This window comes from Squalius cephalus (assembly GCF_949319135.1).
Source record: "Squalius cephalus genome assembly, chromosome: 9".
NCBI classification, from domain to species: Eukaryota; Metazoa; Chordata; class Actinopteri; order Cypriniformes; family Leuciscidae; genus Squalius; species Squalius cephalus.
In genome coordinates this window covers 20,304,559-20,317,033 of record NC_137130.1, presented here as the reverse complement: position 1 = coordinate 20,317,033, position 12,475 = coordinate 20,304,559, and the positions used below count along the sequence as shown (strand labels likewise).

The 12,475-nt window shown below is 38.8% G+C and overlaps 1 protein-coding gene across 3 annotated transcripts in view; it reads right to left on the bottom strand.

Moving 5' to 3' along the window:
- Positions 1 to 10,883, bottom strand: part of arhgef49 (Rho guanine nucleotide exchange factor 49) — a 33,068-nt gene extending 22,185 nt beyond the window's left edge. The window contains exons 1-4 of one of the 3 annotated variants that reach the window (XM_079881051.1): positions 10,807 to 10,883; positions 10,147 to 10,242; positions 9,335 to 9,731; positions 8,088 to 8,273 (exon numbers count right to left, since the gene is read on the bottom strand). The gene's annotated coding sequence lies outside the window, so the exon portion shown is untranslated. The remainder of the gene's footprint in view (positions 1 to 8,087; positions 8,274 to 9,334; positions 9,732 to 10,146; positions 10,243 to 10,806) is intronic. The other 2 variants (XM_079881052.1, XM_079881053.1) reach the window with 2 other exon arrangements.
- Positions 10,884 to 12,475: the final 1,592 nt, after the last annotated feature.

The following is a 12,475-nucleotide window of genomic DNA, read 5'->3' as shown; positions in this document are numbered from 1 at the left end:
TCTTATTCGATTTCTTTTTACCTATAGTGGAATGACATTCATACAATTTAAGTGTCCAAACACTTTTTTGGACCTCTTGAAAGCATGAATAACCTTTCATAGCATTGCTTCAGCATCTGTTTCCCAGGCAGGTGAAGTAATCATTGAGGTGAGGTAGTTACAGTAAGAGCGAGTGCTGTATAATCAGATGCAGAACTGAAGAGCTTTTCTATTACCTGTCAGCAGAGCACCGCACTCATTCTGACAAGAGCAGCCGAGACAGAGCTGGGTTACGGGCTCTTCAAAGTAAGAGGAGACGGCATCAAAACATGTTAGAGTGAGACTCAGGAGAGGTGAAGACTCAAGTACCAGCATACCTTAGTTAATTAGGATTCAACTCTGCCATGAGTTCATTGCATTCAACGTTGCACCAAACTAAGTCTGCTGTCTACCATATCTGCAACAAAGTCTGCTGTCTAGCCAAATGAAATAAAACAGTTTGTCACATATAATGTAGTAATTAAATGTATCATGCATGGTATCCAAGGTGAACACTGTACATCATGAAGATTAAAAAAAACCTTGACAGATAAACTATAGGGTGTCTTTTCCTGTAGCTCAAAATTGTTTAGTGAATATTTTATGCTTGTGAAGTGTTAACTGAGCTGATGAATAATGCATTAGGTAGATTAGGTGAGAGAAGCATTGTTAGTGCACAAGTTTTTCCATAAACATTAGTCTACATACAGTACTATTCTTAGCTGAGTTGCCCTTTGATAAAAGACTGCAGGTTTGAAGCACTAGTAATTGGTACTCATTACAAAGCTGTACTGAAGTTATTGCTATCACTAATTGGTGCACAAAGATGTGACGATCTTGCTGTAAATCATTCTATCTGTCAGAGTATAGACATTGTCTCAAATTACTAGCTCAGATCATGTCATTCTAGCCAGCAACAACAAAAGGCAATTTACAGAGCTTGCATTTCCAAGAGACGCACACATCAATTTGGCCATGGATCAATGTCTGCCGGTCGTCATGTTGGTGGATGTGTTTAATTAATGACCAAGCTGCCACATGCAATATCATTAGTGCATGATTTCACCCAGAAAATTAGAGTATTATAGAAATAGTATTTATTGAAGAGACAGTGTAGCCCAATTCATCAGTAAATTTGCCTCCATACTACAAAGTCTTCCAAGCATTAAATGCTGAATATGAGGGCAAAAAATAGTAGTCTTTCATACAGATATCCTCATTCTAATAAGACAGACCACTACTTACATAATGCATAGCGAGACATGGGGATAAAAATCTTTTCCATGAAATGAATATACATTGAAGCCCTGTGTGATAAAACACGGTCATTAGCTGATTTCTGCCTTGAAAAGCAGAGGGAAATGAAGCAAGATGATAATTGCCTTTCAGACTGATGAATCAATGCACTGCAGCTCCCCACAAGGATTTTTTTCCTCAATTAGATAAGTCACATGAACATGATACGCTGCTCTGAAAGATAAAGCCGGTAGTTACGGCCAAAGTGTCAACAGAAGTCTGTACTGCCTTCAGAAACAGTGTGTGCCAGGGAAAAATAATCTATTGCTGCAAAATCATAAACTATAAAGGAAAAATTACTAATTTCTGCTAAATTAGTATTGGAATGGAAACATGCCAATCTCCTTCTCAGAAGCAGGCTGACAATACATAAATGCTTTTTATTCATACATCTGAATAAAATTGCTGTTCCAAGTATATTCCTTTTTATTTCTAAAGTACTACCATACATTTTAACCTATACCGTTCAAAAGTTTGGGGTTGGTCATGCTTTTGGAAGAAGTCTTACGCTTTCCAAGGCTGCATTTATTTGATCAAAAATACAGTAAACAGTAATATTATGGAATATTATTACAATTCAAAGTAAATGTTTTCTATTGTAATATGTTTTTTAGGATTTATGTCATTGATCCAGTTTTCAGTGTCACGTGATCCTTCAGAAATCATTCTAATATGCTGATCTGGTGCTCAAGAAACATTTTATAAATCAATGATGAAAAAAGTTGTGCTGCCTAATATTTTTGAAGAAACCATGATCCATTTTTCTCATGATTTGTTGATGAATAGAAAGTAAAAAAGAACAGCATTTATTTGAAAGTAATCTTTTGTAGCATTATATACTGTTTCTTTTGATAGTTTTAATGCACCCTTGATGGATGAATTAATTTCTAATTATTTATTTAAAATTCTTAAAAATCTTACTAACAGCAAATGCTAATGTATATATAACTAATACTGTGAACTTGTCAACGCTTAAAGGGTTAGTTCACCCAAAAATGAAAATTACTCACCCTCATGTTGTTCCAACCCCGTAAGACTTTCGTTCATCTTCGGAACAGAAATTAAGATATTTTTGATTAAATCTGAGAGCTGTCTCACTCCTTCATAGGCTTCTAGGCAATTTCATTCTGCCGGTCCAGAAAAGTTAGTAAAAACATTGTTAAAATAGTCCAAGTGACTACAGTGGGTCAACCTTAAGTTTATCAAATGACGAGAATACTTTTTGTGTGCAAAACAAAAACAACGACTTTATTCGGCTGTTCATTTTCTTCCATGTGGGCCTCTGACGTGAGTTCACGAGAGCACCACGACGCATGTGGGAGAACTAAGAAGACGACGTCCACAGTACAATTTTTTTTGGCCATATCACCCTAATTTTTAATCAGCTTTTGACATCACTAGTTAATTTTAAATAGTCTTGCAGCCTGACAAATGAATTTATAAATATAATTTAACATGAGATCATAAAATAAACATGCATAATAAACAGAATAGGCAAAATGCTATTTCATGCATTTTGAGTAAAGCTTGTTACACCACAGAACATCCCACATTATTTATGTCAACTATCCATATACCAAAATACCATAGTAAATTCATCAGATGCCATCAATGCACCATGATACCACCCCAGTGCTTTGTAAGGCTTTAATGATTTGTGGAACATTTAGGCTACAGCTGAACCAACAAACCTCAATTTTACTCATACGAGAACTATTACAATTACTGTATGTTATATATATAACAGAGTAAATCATTTATTTTTTGTTTTTAAAAGCAGATAAGACTCATCGGTTGTCATCTAGTCAGCCCAGGGCTCTTCCCTCTTCATCCTAAGTGTGGCTCTGTTTGTGTTTTCATTGGATAATGACACCAGCAGCTTTGGCAACAGTAACAATAACAAAAACAGCCTACGAACCAGCAGACTTCACACTTATCAACCAGAGAGAAAGAGAGAGTGCTATGGATTCAGTGTGAAATACCGTGAATATAACACAAGAAAACTGTGCCAAGGACAAAGAGGGATGGGATAGGACAGGACAGGAAAAAGTGATTGATAGGTGAGAGCAGACAGCATGATAAAAGAGTTAGCTGTGGAGAGCAGGAGACACGAGCGATGAAAGATGAGCGGTGAAGAGAGGAGACAGAGGTAGAGAGAGAGAACATCCCTGGAGCTCCGCTGATAGGCAACAGCGCTTGTAATAAGGCAGGATTGCTGTAAGAAGCAAATGGCTCTCATTTCTCTCTCATTACAATGTCCTGAACTTCACAATCCTGAAGCAAAGCTCTAACCAGTCCAGACCATAGCTTTAGGGAATAAACCAAATAAGTTGTTATTTGCTAAAATCTTTAGCCTATTCATTTTACCCTGTGAGAGAAATACAAATAAAAATCCAAGAACCTGCACCAAAGGGTTCATAGATTACTAAAACAACGAAGAATGAAGAAAGCTAACTTTTGGCTTTTCAAATATAATGTTTTCGTGACTGAATTTAAAAACAAAACTACTTTCTCCAAATCGACATTTGTACACAACGTTTCAAAAGTTTGTTTTTGAAAGAAGTCTCTTCTGTTCGATAAGGCAGCATATTTGATCAAATATACTGTAATATTGTAAAATATTATAATGATTTCATTTTAAATGTAATATATTTTAAAATGTAATTTATTCCTGTGATGGAAAAGCTGAATTTTCAGTGTCACATGACCCTTCAGAAATCATTCTAATATGCCGATTTGCTGCTCAAGAAACATTTCTTATTATCAATGTTGAAAAGAGTTGTGCTGCTTAATATTTTTGTGGAAACAGTGAAACATGTTTTCAAGCTTCTTTGATAAACAGAATGTTCAAAAGGACAGCATTTATTTGAAATAGCACTTTTTTGTAACGATTCAAAGGTCTTTAATATCTTTTGATCCGTTTAATGAATCCTTTCTCAATAAAAATATCTTACGGACCCAAAACTTTTGAACGGTAGTGGGTCAGCCAAGGTCAGCCGAGATTTTAGTCCAATAGATCTTAGTTTACTGTATTATTTATACATAAACATGACACATAATTTTCAAAGTGACAGACAATAAGTATTGGTAACACAGCCATACATAACTCAGTCAATATAGCAATCTATACTGCATTATGGGCTGTGGCATTAAATGGATGATAGAGATGAACAGCATCACACGTCTCTTTCAGTAGAGCAGGGCTGTTCGATGTCCTCAGGAGCTGCCTGTGGCTGTCATATTTCAACAGCTCCATATGAGCCCTAATCACCATCCATTGGGAGAACATCACAAGACCCACACAACCCTGTCTTTAGGGGCCCTCCCACACACACACATCAGCTCCTTTGTTGTTCTTAGTGAATGAAGAAGGGATCAAAGCAGCGGATCTCTACGTGAAGGTGCCCCAATCTCCGTCAGAGCCACTTGGCCGGTAATGGGCTTTCATCGGGGGGTGATGAGGTGAGAGCAGGATAGGACAGACGGGGGGAGAAAGGGGGATTAGGAATTAGAACAGGAGGGGGACAGCAATTGATCAGCTGTCATCTCCGCTTACAGTAGGCTGGTGCAACTTTCACAGGAAAATGTCCAATCCAACTGGGAAAGATGAACACTGGGCAGAATCATCTCCATTTCAAAGTGGATTCATTTGAATGAGACCGTGGCCCACAAATGCAGCAACAGAATACAGTTCAGCAAGATTACAAAAGCCTCCATTTAGAAAACCCCAAAAAATGTTTTATGACATTACTATTAATGAATTATGAACGATAAACATAAAAATATATGGTAACACTTGAAAAAAAATGTCCCATTAGGTGACATTAGTCACCTAATAGTATGTTAGCTCAGGTCAATTAAATAATATTAGTAAATGCTGAAATTAACAGTAAGTAAGGTTAATAAATGCTTTAGAAGTATTTGGCATTGTTAGTTCAAGTTAACAAATGGAACCTTATTGTTAAGTGTAACCAAATATATAAACAAAACCATAAATGTGAACCTATATCACATTTTGATTCGACTCCATACTGAGATGGTTTACTGCTGGTTTACTGGCATTCTCTGATGCAGTATAATTATTCCAAACATTAATCACACATGAACAATGGCAGTTCAATGCCAATGCCCCACATACTTGCACCATAACCGTCTCCTCCTCCAGATAACAAAACCAATCTCTGGCAGTTCACATAGCAGACCTTTTATTTCTCCAAAAACATGCTTAGCATTCTGCATTGACATAATGTGAACCTTGCCTCAAACTATTTAGGTACAGATTACAGACAGTCTGAGACAAATATGAAGGGTATCTTACAAGTCAAATGATTTACATGGATTAATTTCTATGGGAGAGTTCACTGAGAAATTAAGGAATTCTGCCATCATTTACTCACAGCCATTCTAAAACGGCACTGTCAGGGGAAAAATGTGGAAACATTTTTAGTGTTTTTTTAGTGGAAACATTTTAGTACTGAGGCAATATCCTTAAAGGGACAACTTTGTACTTTATCTATATCTAAAAGGTGTATTTAGTACCTTAATAGTAATGTGTACCCATAAGGTAAAATTATGAACCTTTTAGGGGTAAATAAGGTACAAAGATCTAGGTCAATTGCTGCCTTCAATTTTTAATTATAATCAAATTGGCTGTACAAGTCATTTCAACTTAAATTATATTAAACTGACTTTTGAATCTCATAACTTAAAAATAAGTTGAGTTATTTTAGTTAGTTAACATTAGTTAACTACATTAGTTAACATGAACTGCACTTCTACAGCATTTATTAATCTTTGTTAATATTAATTTCAACATTTATACATTTTTAAAATCAAAAGTTGTATTTGTTAACATTGGTTAATGCACTGAACTAACATGAACAAATAATGAACAGCTGTATTTTTATTAACTAATGTTAACAGATTAACTAATACAGTAACAAATATATTGCTCATGATTAGTTTATGTTAGTTAATACATTAACTAATGTTAACAAATGAAATCTTATTGTAAAGTGATACCAGTTAAAGTAATGTAAAAACATATGTTGTCTTGACTTATTGATCATATTTGTTTACAGTGCAGGGCAGTATCCGAATATGCATATTTCCTTACTATACAAAGGCAAAAAGAGAGAATTGTGTCTGAATTCTAAGTATCCATAAAACAGTAAGCAAAAAGTACCCGGATGACCTACTACTTCTAGGAAGATTTTGAATTGTGCATCCCCCATCAAATGGACACTATAATATCCCATGAGGCCACGCGGGAGAGGAGTTTTGAACGGCAGTGAAGCAATGCAACTGAAGCTGGTAGGTCATGCGACAGTGACAACATGAAGAATATTGTACGTTCAAATTTCTACACACATTAATATTATAGAACACACGTTTTTAAAGGTTGCAAAGTAATTACTAATTCAAAGTACTCAGAGAGTATTAGATTTCAGTCAAGCTGTTGTACCCCTAAAAGTACAATTCTTGCACATCTTTTCCAAAAGTGACTATTTTTTTCCATAAAACACAAAAGGAAGCTGTTCTTTTCCATATAATGACTGTGGGTGGTAACCGGGTGCTGTCAATCTCCAAAAAGAAAGAAAAAAACAACAACAGAAAAGTGGTTCATCGAACTTGCCTACTACACTCCGAGTCTTCCGAACTCACATGATAGCTTTCCAAGTTCTTTGTTCGGAAAAGAGAAGCTTGGAAACACTGAAATAAATAACTCATTTTGAGTTCCACAGACACAGGTTTCAAAAAACATAAGGTAGAGTAAATGATGGCAGAGTTTTTATTTTACTTCTTTAAATTACAAGACAGCTCGGTGAAAACCCTTTAGTCAGAAAGCAAACTGATTATCAGATGCCCACCCAACCTTTCAGCTCCACAGAGAAGGCGTGATCCCCTGATGGATATGCAAACCTGCAAGTGTCACTTCAATTTATTTTCCAATTTCCTGTCCACTGAGATACCCTCGCTCTTTCTATCGCTCTACTGTCCGACTAGATGAAATATTGAGGGCTTTTTGCTGAGGAGCAACCTGGCCCATTTTTATCCCATGTGCGCCAGACACTAAGCTGATGGTGTTGAGCATCCCGGCTCAAGTTCTGTATAGCGCTCAGTGCCCACACAACAACACACAATAAATCAACGAAGCATTTCATTAGGGTAGACGGCTACATCTCCAGCGAGCCTGTGCTCTGTGTATTGTTAAGGTGCACGGTGGTAGACCAGGTCAGGCTCAAAACTAGAATTCCGGTGTTGTCACAACGAAACAGCCTGACCCCTTACTCCCATCGTCACGACGACACGTCAAGGGGTCAGTGAGGCATGACAACTCCAAACAACAGAGGGATCGTGTGACAGAGCAGCGAGTATAAATGTATTCAGCTCTTCTCTCTCTCTCCCTCCAGAGGTCTATCCTCCGCTTCAGATCTGTCCAATGTCATAAGCAGAAGTATGCAAATGATATTCACACTGCTCTCTTGTACTGTTCAGCAAGTCTGCTCTGCATATTCGAAAATGGAAATCTCCTCGGGTGGCATTTCACTCAAAAACCATGAGAAATCACATAAATAAACTGCATATGTTCACTGAAATATTAATTTAAAAAAAAAGGTGGATACATAGATTACATTCCGGCACAAAAACATATGTTCCTTCATTCATTCCTAACAAATCATCCAATTCAACAAGCACCAAATAAAAAGCTTTTTAAAACCAGTTGTAAAATTAGTCAAAATCCTCCCCACTCTCCATCTAGAGTTACATACCTCTTGCTCATGCAGAAACGACAGGTAGGAGACGAGAAGGCAGACCATGTCAGCAGAATGAGCAGTGCGCACGCAGCGGTCTATTCCAGTCTGATGAGATACAGCATGTGAGCTGCTTTAGCTCTCTCAGCTATTGTTACAGCCGCCAGCTCCTCACTGAGCATGCTCCAAACACCACTCCACTCACTGTTGGCATGGGAACCACTCAAGCACAGACCTCACTATAAAGGACCTCCCTGAGATACACTCTCTCTTTCCCCCCCACCTGTCCCCTCAAGGGGGTTTTCCTTGTTTTTGCGTCTGTGTAACCCTGTGAACCCAAAGCAAAGCTCTACAGGCGATAAATTGACGTATACAACATCCACTCATGAAGTTTAACTGAGCTAAGATGGAAAGGCAGGAGCAATATAACATCCTTTTCTTTGTCTTAATCTTAAATCAATTGCAGCTTAATCCAAACTGTGATGTTATGGAAAAAAAAAGATTTAAATTACACAATCAAAATTTGACCTTAAGCAGTGTAGAATTAAATAATAAATATATATCTAAAAATGAATAAATAAATATCTGAATAAATAAATAAATTAATAAGACTAATAAAGTAGTTTATCTAGGTAGTTATATTTAATTAAAAAAATATAAATAACTTTAAACTTTAAATAAATAAATAAATAAAAATATATTACCTAGGTTTTTGGTTTTATATTTATTTAAAATAAAAAAATATTAACTTAAATACAAACATACATACATAATAACAAATAGTTTATCTAGATTTTTTTTATCTATTTGTTTTTTTAAATAAATATCTATAAATAAATAAAGTAGTTTATCTAGGTTGTTATATTTAATTTAAAATTAAATAAATATTTAACAATAAATAAATAAAATAGATTACCTAGGTTTTTGGTTTTATATTTATTAAAAATAAATAAATGTCGACATAAATAAATATATCCATAAATATAAATGAACTAGTTTATCTATATTTTTTGTTATATTTGTTTTTTAAATAAATTAATATTTAAAAATAAATAAATCTAAAAAAACAAAATCTAAATACATCAACTAGCTTTTCTAGATTTTTTTTTTATATTTGTTTTTTCAAATAATTAAACACCTATAAATAATCAAATTTTTTTTTTTTTTTATCCCAAATCAACTAGTTTATATAGGTTTTTAATATTTATTTATTTAAAAATGACAAATAAATAAACAAATATTTAAAATCTAAATAAATAACTCACAATTCCAAAGCACGGGATGTAGTCTCTACTGGAACGCAGTGCAGGATTTTGCAGCATTCCTCCAAATTCCCATGAGAGGGCTTTCAGAGCATATTGGCTGTGCTCTGTAATTACAGTATGTTGTGTGGGGTTGAGGTGGCCGGGCCATATGGAGAGAGCTAATCCTCTACATAACCACACATGCTCCTCGGCTCCTCCAGTGATCATAGCACTAAACAGACATCAGCTGAGCCTGTCAAGCACGCACACTGGATCTCTGGGCTCAGGCATGGAGCAGCCAGGTCAAAGGAAGGGATTTCCTCTTTGTCTCTGCCGTATACCTCTGTGATCTATTGGGCCCAAGGCAAGCGCAGGAGGCCGGCAGCCGATGCATTATCCACATTTGATACCAAGCTCCCTGGAGAGAGAGTCAAATGTACTATTAGCTTTTGTTTCAAGGCTTCTAGTGTTACATTAGCCAAAGTGGCACTTTTATCAGAGAATCTAACAGCTTATTTTGTTTTTTTATTGTGAAATTTATCTTTATAAGTTATTAATCACGATATGTAGCTGTATTTGGCACTTTAATGGCTAACCGCAGTCGTGGTGAGATCGAAATAAAATCACAGGTCCCTGTGGTTCAGTTGGGGTTGGTTTAATACACTACAGCCAGTAAATGCTTCATCCATTAGCTTGAATGCTTCTCCAGAGGGACGGATTTATAGTCTTTATGCAGTGGCACACAGTGCAAATAGAAGAAACATCACAAATATCATCAGATTAACAGTAAAACATGACTAAATGATCAAATGACTTCAATTAAAAAAACATACCAAAAAGTACGATGGTAATACCATGTTTTTGGATATGTATTTGCATAGTGGTATAGGCAGCATGGTGTGGGTTTCTTCAACTAGGCAATTTTGACCCTGTGTAGACAAATAAAAACAAACTCTCTTAAAAGTCCCCCTGTTGTCAATAATTTTATCCCTTAAAACTCATATTTGATCACCAAAATGAAATATTTAAACGTTTTTTTCCTGTGAAAAAGAAAAATCTTCATTCCTTAAATTAGCTTGAATGCAACTTCTACACCCTAGCTTCAGTCCACGCAGATCCTTGAATATGCCAATTAGCCCCGCCTCCACTCACGCAAGCTCACAGATTCACTCGGCCAACTTACTGAGGTAAATGCTGCACAATAGTATCGCTCTTTACAACGTTGGACACATAACGGCAATTAATATGATTAGATTTTTGCTTGACTATGTTATCAGACAGCTATGTGTTAATGTTACACACACCATGTTCCTGTTCACCATCTCAGAGTCAGACAGCGGCCTTGAATTCCAACAATCATCCGAAACGCTTTAAATAACTCCTAACGTCAGTAGAGAAAGGCATAGTTCCTCGAAACATCGTAATACACATGTACACCTGCTATAGGCTATTGTTAAATCTACCTGAATTTTCATATCAACAGAAAAATGTACCTGGATAACCTGGCATCTCTAAGACTCCCCTGCTTGTTCGCTCGCTGTTAAATGTTATGCTAAAGCCCGCCGGCACGTTGACGTGATTGGCTACAAGGTAGTTCCCTTACGAGAACGTTCTCTCGTACTGCGTTGCAAACGCTTATGGGAAAACTCCTTTTCTCGAGAATATTGAAGCCTTTATTTTAAAACGCATTTGCTACAGCACAGGCGAGAGCATCAGACCCACGTGAGTGAGCTGATAGGCTGTGCTGTGGGCAACTGCACGAACCAATGGCGGATAGACAGAAGCGCGCGAGCCAATCAGGGCGCTTGGCGCTCTGTCACTGTCAAGCGCGCGAAACTACACGTGACCATAACATATAAATACAGATAGAATCCGCCATTTGACAGATTTAATCTCCTTCAGCTCGACTCACCTCGTCGCTGATTTTCTCCGGTCGTAAGAAGCCCTCGTCGTGGAAAAGCCGTCCAGCGGAACAGCTTCGCATCCCGGCATCTCGCCAGCCGAGCGTTTCCCTGTGGCATCCGACGAAAAATTATATCCTTTTCATTGCATATTTATCTAAAAGAGCAAACCGCTGTTTTCACAGCGCGGCATAATGCCTCTCTCCATCTGTGAGAGCTGCGGGGTCTCCCTGCATGCATCCGACGGACACACCCAGTGTGCGGCCTGCCTCGGCCCTGAGCACGCCGAGGCAGCGCTCATGAAAGGCGGCTGCCAATTCTGCGACGGGATGCCTGTCTCCGTTCTCCGTTCAAGGCTGTCTTCGACGGTGACCGATTCCGCCCACCTTCCGTCTTCGGCGCCCCACGAGCCCCGTAGGAAGAAGCGGCGCGATCAGAGGCGTCCTGAGCGCGGTGAGTTTAGCGAGTGCACGCCGGGCCTTTCTCCTCGTGCCTCGCCCACGCCTTCTTCGCCTGTCCTGTTCTCTCGGAGCGAGCAGCGCCCCTCGTCTGAAGCGGCTGGACTCGTCTCTTTCGGCGCATCTCCGGATGACGTCGATGACGCACTTTCTATGGCGGCATCTGAGAGCGAGGATTGGTCGGGCTCCGCGGACCCCGCCCCCCCCTCTCAGCTAGAGTTTTCTGATACTCGAGCGAGCATTGACGCCGAACTTCTCCGTGTCATGTCTCGCGCTGTTGACGAGTTGGGACTCGATTGGCTTTCTCCAGCTGAGCCCGCCAGAAGCCGCCTCGATGAATGGTACCTGCCGGGGCGCCAGCGGGCCCCTCGTCAGCGCGCCGCTCCATTTATGCCTGAGGTTCACGAAGAGCTCACAAAATGCTGGCGCGCGCCCTTTTCAGCGCGAACGCGCTCATCTGCCTCTTCTACGCTCTCCACTGTTGACGGCGCTGAAGAGAAAGGATATGTGTCTCTCCCCCCACTGGAGGAAGCGGTCGCTGCACACTTATGCCCCCCCACTGCAGGTAGTTGGAGGTCTAAGACGGTGCACCCTTCTAAGCCGTGCAGAACTACTTCGGCCATTGCCAGCCGCGCATACGCTGCCGCCGGTCAAGCCGCCTCTGCACTTCACGCCATGGCGACGCTTCAAGCCTTCCAGGCCAAACTTCTCCGTTCCATGGATGAGTCAGGCCCGGACCCAGACACATTTAAAGACCTCAGGAGTGCCACGGATCTGGCACTGAGGGCCACGAAGACCACCGC